The 15,281-nt window shown below is 34.4% G+C and overlaps 1 protein-coding gene across 3 annotated transcripts in view; it reads left to right on the top strand.

Annotated features, from left to right (window-relative positions):
* Positions 1 to 1,985: 1,985 nt before the first annotated feature.
* LOC129745053 (somatostatin receptor type 2-like) overlaps positions 1,986 to 15,281 on the top strand; it is a 326,740-nt gene continuing 313,444 nt past the window's right edge. The window contains exons 1-2 of one of the 3 annotated variants that reach the window (XM_055737876.1): positions 1,986 to 2,258; positions 3,048 to 3,441. The gene's annotated coding sequence lies outside the window, so the exon portion shown is untranslated. Of the gene's footprint in view, positions 3,451 to 15,281 lie in introns of all 3 variants that reach the window. The other 2 variants (XM_055737874.1, XM_055737875.1) reach the window with 2 other exon arrangements.

Genomic DNA, 15,281 nt, shown 5'->3' with positions numbered 1-15,281 from the left:
TCAGATTATAACTAGAACCAAAATTCAGTGTCTCAAATCTAAATCATAATTTCAAATCAAGTTTTGAGAAACAAAATAAGAATTAAATTAAAAAAAACAATCAGAGCGAAAGTAGAAAGTGCACCAAATGTGAATTTCAGTTTTATATCTTTGAAACACAAAAAACAGTTTTATGAGATGTTAATGAATATGATTCTCATCAGATCAAAAAATTGTTACCAAATTGCTATTCTTAATGTGACAAAAGTTTCATTCAAAAATGATCGATTGAAAAAGAAATCAGAATAGAGATTAAATGTTTAAAACACAGAACCACTTATCATTGAAAAAAGTCAGATAAGGAATCCAAATGTGTTTAAACAAAGATCCTGAGTTCTCAAAATTCTGAAAATTCATGAATCGGAACTTCAGTAAATGGAGAAAAAAATACAAGACATTAAAATCTCAATGAATGGAATCTGGAAAAAATAAGATTAACAACATAGAAATGTTCATATTAAAAGAATCACTCAACGATGTTAGTAACTCAACTATGAAATAGTTTTTATGATAATTTGAGAATGATAATTTGGAAAATGTTATGCTGAATTCAGGATATTTACTTCAGTAGATGATAAAATTTTTGTTAAATCAGTTGAAAATGTTTAAATTCGAATTTCAAGTATAAGGCAGATATTGGGATGGAAATTCAATAAAGAAACTCTATACTGTTGATAGGTTCAATTTGAGCAACTACAGTTTGTTTAAAGATTTTATTTTGAAAAATAGGGGAGGAAAAGGGTTGAGATTTTATGAACCAACAGAAATTTCATTAAAAATGATTAAAAAGTGAAAAGTTTTAAAAATACCCGGTATTAACCCGGATACTGCCCGGGTAAAATTCTGAAATGTTGCCCCTTTTGCCCCCCCCCCCCCTCCTTAATCCGGCCTTGGTTAGGGGACAACGATTGGCAATTACCCTACTATCAAAAAATTCAATATAAGAAAGAGCAAAAAAAGTGTACTTAGCTTTGAATCCGGGTCAAGAAATGTAATAACCGTAGATCATTTTTCTTTCTTATCCAGCACAAATATGTAGTCCAAAAACCTAGGGGCCTTATTGGGTCCACCCCCTCGAAGCAAAACAGCCAAAACACCGGAAACTTGGGTCACCTTGGCCACACCGCAAAAAAAAATCGACTGCAATCTCCGTAACAGCAACCAATTCAATGGAAATTTCAAAAATTTGCCATGTTTTGGACCAACTTCAATAATTTTCACGGAGAGCAAAAACTTTTCACGTCTTGACAGACCTATGGGTTGCTTCCAAATACACTTGAATTTTGACTTAATGTTATTATTTAAAAGAGAAAATCAGTAAGTTTGACGCAATTCGATTTGTTTTAATGATGGGAGACTCAATTCACTCTTTGTTAAAATATCGACGCATCTTGTTTTCCATCTGCATCTCGTATCCCATACGATTCGGGCTACGGGCGTCCTATATACCGATAGTACACATCCGCCGTCGCCGTCGTCGTCGTCGCCACGGTGATAGTAAGACGTCCGTCGGTTTTCCTCTTCGTTCCAGCTCCCCCATCGGTTCGCAATGATTATTCCTTCTCAAAGCTGATGACAGTAGGACCGAACATGCGGTCGTTGTAAAACACACCTAAACCGTCATCGTGTCGTTTGCCGGCTGCTAGTAGGTAGGTACTCATTTTCCGTAAACATTCCGGCACCCATGGCATGCAACACATGGTTTTCCCGAAGCTAAAATGAACACTGATTCGGGTTTCGTGTGAGTTCCGACGAACACTCGGTTCGGAAAATCCGATCGGGTCCACCCATAAACGTTCGGTATTTTGTTTTTGTTGGAAAAGATGCCGGTCTACAGTAGCGGTCTTCTCCGGAGGAGTGTTAATCTGTTGTTTACCAAAAAACCGTGCGGATGGAGCTAACCAGAATACCATGGATGAGACAGTTTCAATTTTGTCGTTCGCGAACCCGGTCGATTCTGGCTTTTCCTCTGCATGTTGGCAGTCTGATAACAGCCGGAGTGTTTGGGGCGTTACGTTTTTCATTAGCACAAATGCTGCCGGTGGGAGTTTGAAATTGGCCACACGTTCTGGAGGATAGGGAGTGGTGATTGGACCTCGCTGTTCTATAGTTGGACGCACCCAATTCATCAATGTTGAGTGATGGTCGCATGATACGCTACGGCAAGGACTTGGTCAAAAGTTTAAGATATTGAAGGTCCTTGTGCAGTTCCGAGATAAGTAGGTCTGACTGGTGGTTTTTCAGCTTATGAATGGTAGTTGACTTGGGGGATTTTTTTCTTCTTACTCAATAGAGGCAATAAGTGGTTTACGGTCAGTCAACAAACATCTCCCGGAGTGAAGCTTTGCGCTATGGATGAAAAATGATGGGGCGTTGAAGATATGAACCCAACTGCGTCCTTGTGTAAGCATCCTGGAAGCGTTGCGCTTTCACCATCTTTTGTGGGCTAGTGTCTTCTTGTGGTTCTGCAATGACGATGATGTCCATCAGCACGGATTCCGGCGACGTTCCTCGGCAATGATGTGAATATTTGCATTTTGTCTTAGAAGCGAATGATTAAAAAAGTGTGATGGTGCAAAAATTGAAAGAAAATTGCCCTCCTTTCATTGCTACTGTTGCTTCCATTGCTGATGCCCACCAACGCTGATGGACGAAGATCATTTTTCATTTTCCCTTGTCTCCTCGCAATGATTACCGGACCAGGGTGAGTTGCCGGTCGCTCCAAAGGCAAGACGTCGAAAATGTGTGATATGATGGTGAAAGTGGGAAACTAAATGACTAGAATCTCTTCTCAGCTTCAGCAAATTTTTGCCCATTCGCTTCAGCTTTGTGGCCGTTTTTGAAAGAAATTCTTCTGTAAAGTCATACCAACTATTACTGTGGACAGCCTTGTGAACGGCTGTTCTATAGAATTTTTTTCTGCAAGTCAGTATCAAACAACACCCCAAGTGAAAAGAAACTCAATAAAAATAAAATACACATATCCAAAATAGAACCTTTCACCCTAGAACGCAGCTGAACCCTCACGTTTGGGCAGATAGTAGAGAAGAAAAAATCCACGACCCATAATAATAAATAATGTGCAAATGTTCCTTATCAGTGCAGCAGTGGAAGCGCCAAGCGTTAAAAAAAATAAAAAGTGTGTCGTGCTCATCGTGACAGCCCTCCGATTGGTAGCTCCCAGTCAGCAAGTGGAATAGGAGAAATTGAATTTAGTCACGAGTCAACTGTTAAGATTATTCTTCGTTCGGTCCCAGGAATGAAATGAGCAAATCGAATAAACTGCGATTGGAAGTAGGTATTGTAAGAAGGGCTTCTAAAGTTGAGAAGTCAGTCAACATATGGATGAGTAAGAAAGCTCGGTGCATCCAAAGTGATCCAGCGATAGCGAACGATTAGTGGGTAAGCATGGTTGGTTCAATTGATTTTTGATTGTGACTTCTAATGGTCATTTTTAAGCTTTGACTCCGAAGTTCAGTGGAGCAATTAATCAGTTGGATTTTTTTTGTTAACCGTTGCTTTGTTACGCTTTCAGAAATGATATCAACAATATGTTTATAATTTTTCAAACAGTTTGTTTCAATTATAAACAAACTGTTAGTAAATAGTAGTAAAGTAGTAGTAGTAAAGAACCACTGAAGTAAAGTTAAAGAAAACAATTTTTTTAATAAATGTCTTAAAATTACTGACTGCACTTTACTTAGACTAAGTTTTTCATGTTGTCCCTGAAAATTATTTTATATTGATCCTTAAATTATTTATCAAGAGACTTTATTAACTGGGTAATAGGCATTTTACTAGGATTCTGTATATTGTATTGAACACTTCGGTTATGTAATTTATAAAAAGCCTTTTTTTTTAGAATTGATTACCAAAACAACTTAAAAACGAACACGCACACATTGGATCTCAGTGAAACTTCATATATCTTTGATGAGATCTAATTTACTTAACACTATGGCGTACCATCAAGGATATGATGGCTAGCTTCTTACAAACACTCAAACCGCCAGTCCACAGAAACAGTACTACGTTTGCCGTGACCGAGTTCGATCACATGACCGCTAGCTTAGAAAACTCGAACGCTATCCTCTAGGCCAAGGTCGGCGGCTTGGTACATTTTGAGAAGAAAAAAGGAAGATCAATAGACGTAAACTAAGAAATTTAGACTTTAAGAAATGATAAACTTCGAATATGTGATCCAAGTCCATCACTGCTGGCACATCTCTCACCGGATCATTGAGTTGTTTGTTTTGGAGTTCAGCGATTTCAAGGTGAGTATTATAGTGGCCCAAAGTTGCATTATATGTCAATTTATAAGGATTGGACCCCCGAGCCATAGCTAAGAAAAAACAAACCTCAATATGCCAGCAAAGTAAATTATAAAATGATCGTTGAAATTACACGGTTTTTATTTATGGATCCAACCGATTGGCATGCAACTTTTTTTTGTTGTATTCTTTTTTGCGCAGAGAGGAACACGACGGAGAAATAATTTCAAAAATGTTTTTGTGGAACTTGAAGATTGATTTTTAGTTTTTATTCACATCAAATAAAAATCATGGCACCCAATTTTCCAAATTTTTCTATTCTTCCAAAGCACCCAGAATAGGAAGACTCCAAAAGCAATCAAAACTCATCAATCTTTATGCTGGAAGTTTGCCAGATCATTCCAAGGCAAGTTTAACATTTTATTAGCTGATTTTCCCAACGCTTGTCAGATTGCCCGGTTTTACCCGGATTTTTTTTTATTATTAGAGACGTTTTAACCATATTTTTACTCAGACTTGGCCGGATATTTGATAAAAAATTTAAAAGGTCGCAAAATAAAACAAAAATCTTTTATAAAGCCAAAATATTTTTTTCAAATTTTTGCGTATTGAAATGAAATTTTTTGAGCAAGTTTTAACAGAATAATCATAATCGGTTTCTGGATGCTTTAAATATGATTCAAAATCTGCTAATGTGTTTCGATAAACAAAATGATTCAAGTGCTTTTCTTTATAATCAAACAAATTTGTTTTGTTGAGTACAGCTGAAATTAGCTCACATTTGCTCGGTATTGCCCGGATTTTAGATTGAAAATTTTGAAGTCAAATTTCCGGATACCCCGTTATTTTTTTTTGTTCCGGCCATATTTAGGAATGTCACATTATTCAAGGAAAAAAATATACAATATGACTGTTAAAGTTTTAATATTCCAAAAACAACTAAACAGATAACAATGAAATATTCCTTTATAAAATCTTCTTTTACTATTCATGGAAACACCAAGAGAACGTCTTTTTTAAACTAATTAGTATAAGACAACCATGAATTGATTTATTTGGTATTTTTTGAAATGTTAGGAACGTATCGAGTTAGTTTGAGAATAGAATAATACCAACTTTGTGATTCCATTAGAACTTCATCAATGTAAAAAATTCTTTGGAAAATTAGGAAACTTTAGATAATCTACTCTTCTTCTTATTATACTTAGATGCCGAAAAAAGAAATTTAGGATAAAAATTATTTAATCCAAAACTCAGTAACAGAAGTCAGAAATAGATATTTGTTTCAAAAAAATCTTCGAAAATCTAAATTTTCAGACTCGAGAAAAATATATCCAATAATATATCCAAGATCCAAAACAAAGAGAATGCAAAATGATTAAGACTTGCGAAAACTTTTTTTGAATTTCGTTTCTGATTTTGAATTCAAGATCAAAGCTTTAAAGATTCCAAAACTATTTTATTTGAAGTTGCTTTGAGTAAAAATTCGATGAATATATTTAATGTTCTAATTTTCTTTGTTCAGTGCATAAGCATTCATATCTTAATAAATATGATAAATAAATAAAATTGTTATTAAGGGGATGATCATAAAAATCAAAAATTATCTAATACAGAGTACACGTCACATGCATAATAGATAACGAAAATCAGAATGGAATATGGAAATTCGTTAAAATATAATTAAAAAATATGTTTTTGCAACATGAAAATCCGCTAAATTTTAAACTTTGAGAAGTGTTGTTTCCCAGAAAACATAAAATCGCATTAGAAATGAAAGCTCAATTCGTTAACAATGTTAATGCGAATCGCAATGCATACCAAAAAAGTAAACGTTCGTAAAAATGGTTACTTAAAGTCGGCATAAATCGGATATGATGAAAAGTCCGCCATACTTGCAAATTTGTTCTGAGTGAGAAAACAACCTTGTTGTATTCTCTGCGATAAACATTGCGAAAAGATTGCTAAAAATTAGATGGTACATTGGGATAATTTGAGGATGTTCGAATAAGATGTTGTTTTTTTTTTTTTTTTTTTTATTAGTTGTTAAGTAAGTAAGTAAGTAAGTAAGTAAGTAGTTGTTAACCCAGGTGGTAAATCCATTTTACGGATTGCATTCCAAGGCACGGCGAGCCACCGCGTCCCCCCAGTTTGCTACTCTGGGTCCATGGGTGCAATTGGACGACTCATGATACAATGCTAAGGAACACTGTACCCCCTACGCCATAAAGTCCACCTGGGGCCACTGACCTTTGTTCCCACCTCGAACTGTTTGACACACTTTGCTTCAATAGTGGGAGGTCATTTCGCGCTAGTGCGCTCCAAGGCAATACTCGTTTCCGAACCCTCTGATAGCATAGCCTCATTCTAACACAACTCGATGCGCGACCCCTCCTCTGACGAGTTAGGACCCGACATCTCATCGTGTGAATGAGGTCCCCACGTAGCGCAACTACTAACTTTGTGAATCCAGTCCAAGATCCAGAAACACAAAGCGAGTTGTCGACGGCACTTTCTCTGTTCAAACACGCGGGTAGGGGGGGTAAGCCCCCTAGGCCACGTGTAGGACTCAGACTCCTCCGAACTCACAAATAGTGTTGACTTAAGTCACCACTCAGCGCAACTACCCGATCTTCAAGTCGGGCGCTTGACCACCCGAAGCGCAGATCGAGCTATAGAACGCCCTCATCAGGTCACACTCGCGGTTCGGGTGCAACAATTCCCGAAACGCGTGTCGAACCCTGACACCTCCGGCAAAATGTGCCTCTCAGACACTGACGTGTAAACACGTCCCTAAGTGATCGGCCCACCATTGGCCACCACTTTGCGCATCTACTCATTTTGCGAGACGGGTCTATACCCACCGAAGCGCAAAACAAGTTGGCGATCGGTCTCCCTCCGGTCGCATCCGCATATCAGGGTCATGACCCCCCGACAGCGTGTTGGACCATCACGCTCACACCCAAGTACTGGTACCTAAGTACCCGGGTGCACCACTTCTTCCGCGCGGGTTTGGCGGGACCCGTCGACGGCCTCTAGTGGGTTTGGTGTAGTTCTCTTGGCCGTACATCTGCAATACGCCGGACTTGCAGACACGTTTCCACTCTGCACCACGGGGAGGTGGAACTACGTCGCAGAGCCGAATAATATGTTGTATATCGTCCAATTTGTATAGCTCTTATCGCTTAAGCCAGAAGTTAAAAATATGTATGTACATTGCCTCCCACTTTTGTAGGTATTTGCTGTTTTTTCGAGTTTTGTGCGATGATTCATTAATGTATATGAAACGTATAACAAAGTTTGTTGAGAAATATACCTACAAAAATGTTTGCTGGGTTGGAAACACTGCAAATAGCGATGTGCCATGTCAGCAAATTTGTTATACGATGAAGAACACTTCTAACATAATTTTGGCGAAAAAAGAAAGGCAATTTGGTAGAAACTGCTTAAAATGACACATTCCAACAAAATATTTTTTGGCACTTATCTCGGGGTTTATAGAAAATGAACTTATCAGTGTCAAGGATCCTCTGTAAATGAAGAAATAATGAAAAACGATTTTTTTTAAATCTATCCCAGAAGATAATCGCTTTGGCTGGAAATCAATCTTCTTCGATAATTTTCGCCCCTGGAGGTAGGCTCTATCAATAACATTTCTTTGTATATAATTGGGTGATGAAAAAGGTTAATACGGGGAAGTGGAAAAAACAAAAAAAAAATTGAGTCTGACCATAATGGGTTAAATTGCTATAAAATATTTGCGAAGCGAAAAACAACGCACTGGTCCACGTTCAACATTATGTTGTTAAGGTCCTTTTAATACAACATGACAGAAATATTACGAAAATAGTCCAAAAACTGTCTCGATTCACCCCATTTCACGGTACCAATCAAGTTTCAAACTGGAAAAACTCATCAAAGTTTGCCGTGTCAGCTAGTCAGTTATAAATTTTTGATATTTGAGCTTCCTCATGGAATATAGAGCAAACTTTTTTTTAGACAAACTAACACAACTTTGCCCTAATTCAGCTTTTATATCCTTCAACTTTTAATGCGATGACAAAAAAAAAGTAGGTAACTTAAGTTATAAAATAGAAATCTTAAATATTTTTCGTTGAGGGCATAAACAATGCATTGCTTTCACCATGCAGTTGCTTTTTTTTCGCCTATATAGCAGAAACAAGAAAACTTCCGTAAATTATAGCTGTGTTATTTAAACCAAAAAAGTTTTTTTATTTTTTTGACAAAATTAACTTTACGAAGGTTTTTTTTTAACGACAGGATATCACGAGCCATTTAGAATAAAGTATAATTTAAAATTTCAAAGGATCTATAAAAATCCATAGGTTTATGACTCGACAAACTCGACATGCTCCGTTCATTTCTTTCCTCTTGTATATTTGAGAATACTGCCTGGTTTCTGTTCAGATTTTTCCTTTTTTTACAAGTTTTTCAAAGAATCGTTTAGACTCGGCCGTGTGAATACATGTCGTTTAAAGTATTGTATGCTGAAGGTTAAAGATCATCGTTCTTTTTGGAAACTATTTTGATGACATCTAGCAAAAACTAGACGATATAAAAAAACCAATTTCAGATAGCTTGGCATGTGTTTTTACATGTTATGTCCCAGATTTCACTGAAACCCATTCTTTTTTGTTATAAACGTCTTAGAAGCGATGTCCTTTCAGCTAATGGTGATATTTTGAAAATCAAAGAGACCTCTACTTTAAAAACGAACTGAAACATCTTGTTGGGTTGATTCGACTTAAAAACATGAGGGGCATAAAGATGGTAGAAATAGAAGATTTCTATTAGAAATAGAAGTATTTCTATTGAAAAATCCCCAGAATATTCGACCGAATATTCGGCCGAATAGTTGAAATGGTCAATATTCGGTACATCTGTACTAATAATGATTTAAAAATCTGAGTTATGATACTGAAATCAAAATTATCTTCTTTTTTTTCAAATGTGTAACAATATTTTGATTTTGGATTAATGATTTCTACGATCTTGAAAATATTTGAAACAACAATAAACCTAAAGGTAACTAATGAAAAAATAAGCAAAAATGATATTTTTAACACTCTGATTTGATTAGTTAGAAATATATGTAAGATAAACCCGAGCAATTGGTGCCAAGTACAAACAAAGGCATCAATCAGCCTCCATAAAAAGTTTTCCAAACTAAACATCTTATCCAACAAAGTTGAACGTTTCCTGATGTATCTTTTATCAGTTGTCAATCTGAGCTAATTTTTTATTCATTGAAGTGAATTTTTTGAATGATAATTGATTCAAGTTTATTCTCTTATTTTATTTTTTGTATTTCAGTGAATTATGAAACTCAATATAGAATTGTTAGGCCTATTCTGTAGTTCTTATTTTTCATTAGTTAAAAAACACACTGTTTTAAAAGTTATTTTTCAAAATCATAGCTTATTTCATTATATTGTTTATAGAACGTACGAATCGAAAATGACAAATTTTCACAACAAAAATAAAAAAAGGGGTGCGTTGGGATTTCACGATTTCAATCACTCGCATCAATTACCATTTTATCGAGAGATAACCTTTTCATTTAAAAAAGTAAAGCTTCAAATTCTCAATCTAGCGATATAGCTTTTAGTTTTTTACGCTATTTACACAGACTTTTACTGAAAACTTTACTATAAAAATTAACGATTAATTGAAAAGGCGCTTAAAAATTTCGTCCACGTCATCGTGGACATCAGACAGAAATCTAAATGGATGGTAGAAAGGAATTGAATAATAAGTGTAAACTGTGAGCCAGGGCATCTAGTCAGTTTAATGGTCTTTTTGATGCTTTCTGTCAAAATCGGAAATTGCAATTAAAATAGTTTTGAAAAAATAATGAATTGAAATTTATTTAAAGGATATCACAAGGAAAAAAACAAATTCATCCCCTTTATTTAAAAATTTCTTATTTTTGATTTAAATCATGTTTCACAGGAAACGGAACTATGATTGAAAAAAAAATTGTTGATGTTATTCATGTCCGTCTTCAATTTATTATTTTGCGAAAAAAAAATCAAAAATTGTTTTTATTAACCCTCTAAAACTCGCTTTTAAATGGGGTTTTCTACAATCGGCATTAAATCCAAACCAATACATATTTTTACTTACTTTTGGGCAGAATGATTCAAAATATGTCAATCTAACAATCCAGACTAATGGCAACTGTTTGACAAGAGGTATAAAACACGGTTTTGTCAGCTCTCGATTCCATAGTGATGGATTTTGAAGGAAACTGTGCACAGTAATTTTTATCTTCTTCTCTTGCATCTAGAATATCTCAGGAGTGCGATAGTATTAATGTTAGAAAACAAAAGAATAGACAGAAAAGTACATTTTACAAGCAATCAACGCTGTCATTTTGCATGTCCGATTACTAGCAACTTAGCTATCATCAAAAGAAAGTGTCCCATTTCTAAATGAACTAAGAAAGCTTTAAAGGAATATTCTATGGTGTTTTCCGTTTCTTCACGTCAGCAAGACAAATATATGATATGTTTGCTTTAAAGTTGAAACGTTTTAAGTTTAAGCATTTGTATCTAAAAAATATGGTTTTTAACGGTTCTGCGCCAACAACCCTGGTAACAAAATACGATGATTTTTTGGTCTTCAAATTTGTAAATAGGTAAATGTTTTAATTTGTATACCAACCTATTTATCCCATATAACGGTTGGATTTCAAGTTGGTTAACAAAATATTAACAACACAACTACTGCCCACGAATTCTTATCACAACATTGTAGCAGGTTCGTATCGCCTTACCGGCTATTAGGTTAATGAGTTTACAAATTCCCATTTGCGATGCCCCGAACAACCGAAGCTATGAATGTGTACAGAAACGCACGACATTTCCGCACCTTGGCTGGTTTTTTATTTCTTTCGAGTCAATAAAGAGCCGCCGAATTATTTGCGCGCCAGAGGTTAATTAAACTGCTCGGCCCATTATTGATATTCGGCCACCCTCCTCGCTCGGTCCAATTACAACATGCCGGTCCGACTTTTTTTCATGTTTGTGGAAATTGGAAGTATCATGTTAATTGGAAAAAATTACAATATCCAAAAATCATCTGAAACAAGTTGAGTACAATAAGCTCGAATTTTAAAGAAGAGTTTTTCTTAAAATATCGATTGTTAGAAGTGCAACAAAATCATGCTACGTAGTCATTCGGACTGTGTTATCTGCCGTTTGCAATTGAACGTTGAAACGGTAAAAAAAATCAATTAATACCGACTAGATACCACAAGGTGATGCTAGCAGATACATACAAATGAAGCTCGTTTTTCCACTTGCTGCAGGTGATAGGTAATATGTTAATCTATCACTTTAATTAACTGAACCGGAAAACGCTTCGGGGAGTTATTGATACGCCAATTGATCAATTAAATCCAAAACATACATTTTGGAAAACTTTTTCTTAAAAAAATTGAGAGTTTACTATTGCTTTGAAAATATGACATTATGAAGTTCATCTATATATGTAAAAAGCAATTTCTGTATGTTTGTTTGTTTGTTTGGTTTGGTTTTTTGTTTGTCCTCTATAGACTCAGCCGTCTTAAGAGGTAGAGGTCTGAAATTTGGCATGGATGCTTATTATGACCAGGAATGATGAAAAATGTTTCCAGATTTTTCGATGACCCCTTCTGAAGGGGGTCGTCCATACAAGACAAATATTGTTTTCACGATATTGACGTTACTTTTCGTCGAATTGTGTTGAAAATTTACACATGAGTGTTTTGAGGGATGGGCATTTGATCTAGTTATCAGATTTTGTGTAAAGGGCCGGCAAAAGAGGTCGTCCATATAAACTGTTCGCTGATTTTGTGATATTAACGATATTATACATCGTATTCAGATGAGAATTTGTACACGATAGTTTTTAAAGACGTGCAATCGATTTGAGCTATCAAACTTAATGTAAGAGACCGGAAAAAGGGGTCGTCCATATTAGCTTTCCAATATTTTAGTGATGTTGACGTAATGATACATCGAATTGGGATGAAAATTTGCACACGGTAGTTTTCAGGGACTGGAATTCGATTTCAGATGTTAAATTTCTTGACAAGGCTCGACGAAAGGGGTCGATCATATTGATTAATTTTCCATTATTTATAGCGATATTGACGTTATTATGTAGTGGATTGCTTTGAAAATTTGCACACGGGAGTTTTGAGCGAAGGGTATTCAATTTCGATTTTCATCGGGACGAAAATTCATACACGGGGTTTCTTGGCATGGTCAGTTGATTCCCGATTTCAAATTCATTATCAGACGACAGAAAAAGTGATCGTTGATTTTGGTATTATTGCTTAACCATGAATTTGGAATTGCATCGGGAAAATGCTTGGCTATTGACTTTCATACAAACTGTTCATGACATATTTCAAGTTAAAAGCGAAACGGAGTTCGTATGGGATCAGCTAGTATTATATATAATCTAATGTTTGACATATTGGAATACATATTTTTATAATTATTATTTCATGTGGGAAACATTTCAAAGTGATCAAAAATGATCTTCAAATCACATTTTGTATAGTATCCCAAATGAGGTTAAAAAACTCGAATAATAAAATTTAAATATTTTTTTGAGATAACAGGTTTGTTGTTTTGTTCAATTTGGCACATTTTCTACAACATTTGATATTTGTAAGGCATTCCGACGCTAGCACAAGTCTTAAGTCCACAGATTTTTAATACTGAACATCTTAAGAACTCTATCATGTTTTTTTTCGACTAACTAGAACCCGACATCTTTTCTAAAAATCTGTAAGAACTTGTTTGAAGCAGGAAAAAAAGAGTTTCAAACTTTTCTGAGGGCTAACATATTTACGTGTTTCAGGACCGTCCAATGGACCCGTCTATGGGGGGGGATGTTGTTTCGGAATTCAAGTTTAGCAAGAAAAAATAGCAATATGAAAAACGCACAACAAATAAGCTAATTGATTTTTAAAACCATTATTTTACTCATTACATTACGATACGATTCAATGGTTCAAATTAATGCGATTTCCGGTGAGTTATTGATAAATTTTTCAAGATGATGATCCTTACTCTGAACTAGAAGTAAGCTTGAAAATAAATTCTAAGCAGTCAAGTTTACAAATTTGAAAACAGTATTTCAGGAACACTAGAAATAGAAGGCGAATTCAAACTTAAAATAAAACCAGAATTAAAAGCTTTGGACATAAGAATCAGTGTACAGAAAAAGAATACATATGTACACATGAGGCCCTCAGAGCCAAAGGGGTATAAGTGACAAAATGGTCGATTTTGAGTTAATGATGCCAAACGATTCTTCATATTTCTAACTTTATTTTTTGATTTTTTCAGATTTTAAGAATTTTATTTACATACTTTTACGATACAAAGCAAAATAATTTTTTTCGAAAAATATATGGAAAATTGCCAAACACAACAACTTAAAAGCCTGTTTTCTCGAAATAAGCTTCTATGCACTTATACCCCTTTGGCTCCAAGGGTCTCATATATAAAATATTACACCGGATTTAAACAGAAATCAAATCCGAATTGAAGCATAAATTACAGACCAGGATAGAGATTAACCATGTTTAAAAATTGTTCAGCAAAATGATAATAGTTGTTGATTGTTGTTCATCGTAATTCAAATTTCTTTTATTCATTTTCAGTTGAATTAAAAATGTTTACATAACATGTTTAATTCATCATTGTTGGTTGGAAAATAGGTGATTTCTTGAATGATGAATAAGAAACTGATTAAAATACAAATAAGGAATCCCCGAAAATAAATATTGAATGCATAAACGAATTAAGTTAACTTTGCTAATTAAAATTTAGCCCTGCAGCAGCTACTTCGAATCATACTTCGAACTTTTCATAGATTTCATAAAAAAATGATTGTCTATTCAATTGAGATGATTTAATATAATAAAAATAAATGAACCATTATTTAAATTCGAGCGCAGGTTTTCTAGTTTTACCCTTCAGGCTCTGTAGCGCCGTCTGTCGGAAAATTGGGTTCGTGAAAGGACAAAACATAGAAACTATGCTTTTCTAATCAAAAATTAATATTTATAGGTTTCTAAGAAGATTGTTTAAAAAAACAAAATCAGGATTGCAAAACAAAGATTTATTAAAAATACTACAAGAAAAATAAAAATTTAATTTAAAATTCGGTAAACCTTAGAAGATGATTCAATATAATTCGGAAAATTTATTTGAAAACTATAACAAAAATTCAAGATTGAAAATATTTGTTTCAACATTTTTAAAACATTTTTTTTTAAATAGACATCTTATCAATTAAAAAACTTATTTGAAGAATTTATTTGGTTACTCAAGGAAACATCGTTTGGAGCCTATGTTTTAAAAATTTAGTAGATTTTGCTCTCCTGGACTTTAATCTTTTGTCAGATTTTGTATATCAACTCTAGTTTTGGGTGAAGAACATGACATTTTTTTTTGTATGAGGCTGAAATTGGTTTTTGAAGAACATTTTATGGCAGCATAAATTTTGCAATGACAAGAACAATTATTTTCACAATCAATAAGATAAATAATAACAAAATGGACTAGGATTTAGATTTTTTTTTGCTGATTCTATTGACAGTTGTGAGTTTAATCAACTCCTGTAACATGACTCCAACTTGTTGATGAGTAGGTAATATTTAAACTCGATGCATGTATTTTGAAATTGAAATTGCTGATTTTAAATTCTGAACTCTTTTAGTTAAACTTCTTAATAAAAGCTCATTCTTAGTGTAAGGTTTTTGTGTGTCAAAAGGTTTATTGATAACTTCATAACTTCTTCATGATGAAAGATAAAAAGTAAAAAATAAATGGAAAGGTTTTCTACATTTTAAAGTATCATTAAGCATTTTGGTTAATTTTTTAAAACATGAATTTCCCGAGTTCTGACTGTTTTAAAAAAAGCATTTTTATTATGGATTTTGAA

The sequence above is a fragment of the Uranotaenia lowii genome, chromosome 2 (assembly GCF_029784155.1).
Source record: "Uranotaenia lowii strain MFRU-FL chromosome 2, ASM2978415v1, whole genome shotgun sequence".
Lineage (NCBI taxonomy): Eukaryota > Metazoa > Arthropoda > Insecta > Diptera > Culicidae > Uranotaenia > Uranotaenia lowii.
This window is presented reverse-complemented; position numbering and strand designations above follow the sequence as displayed.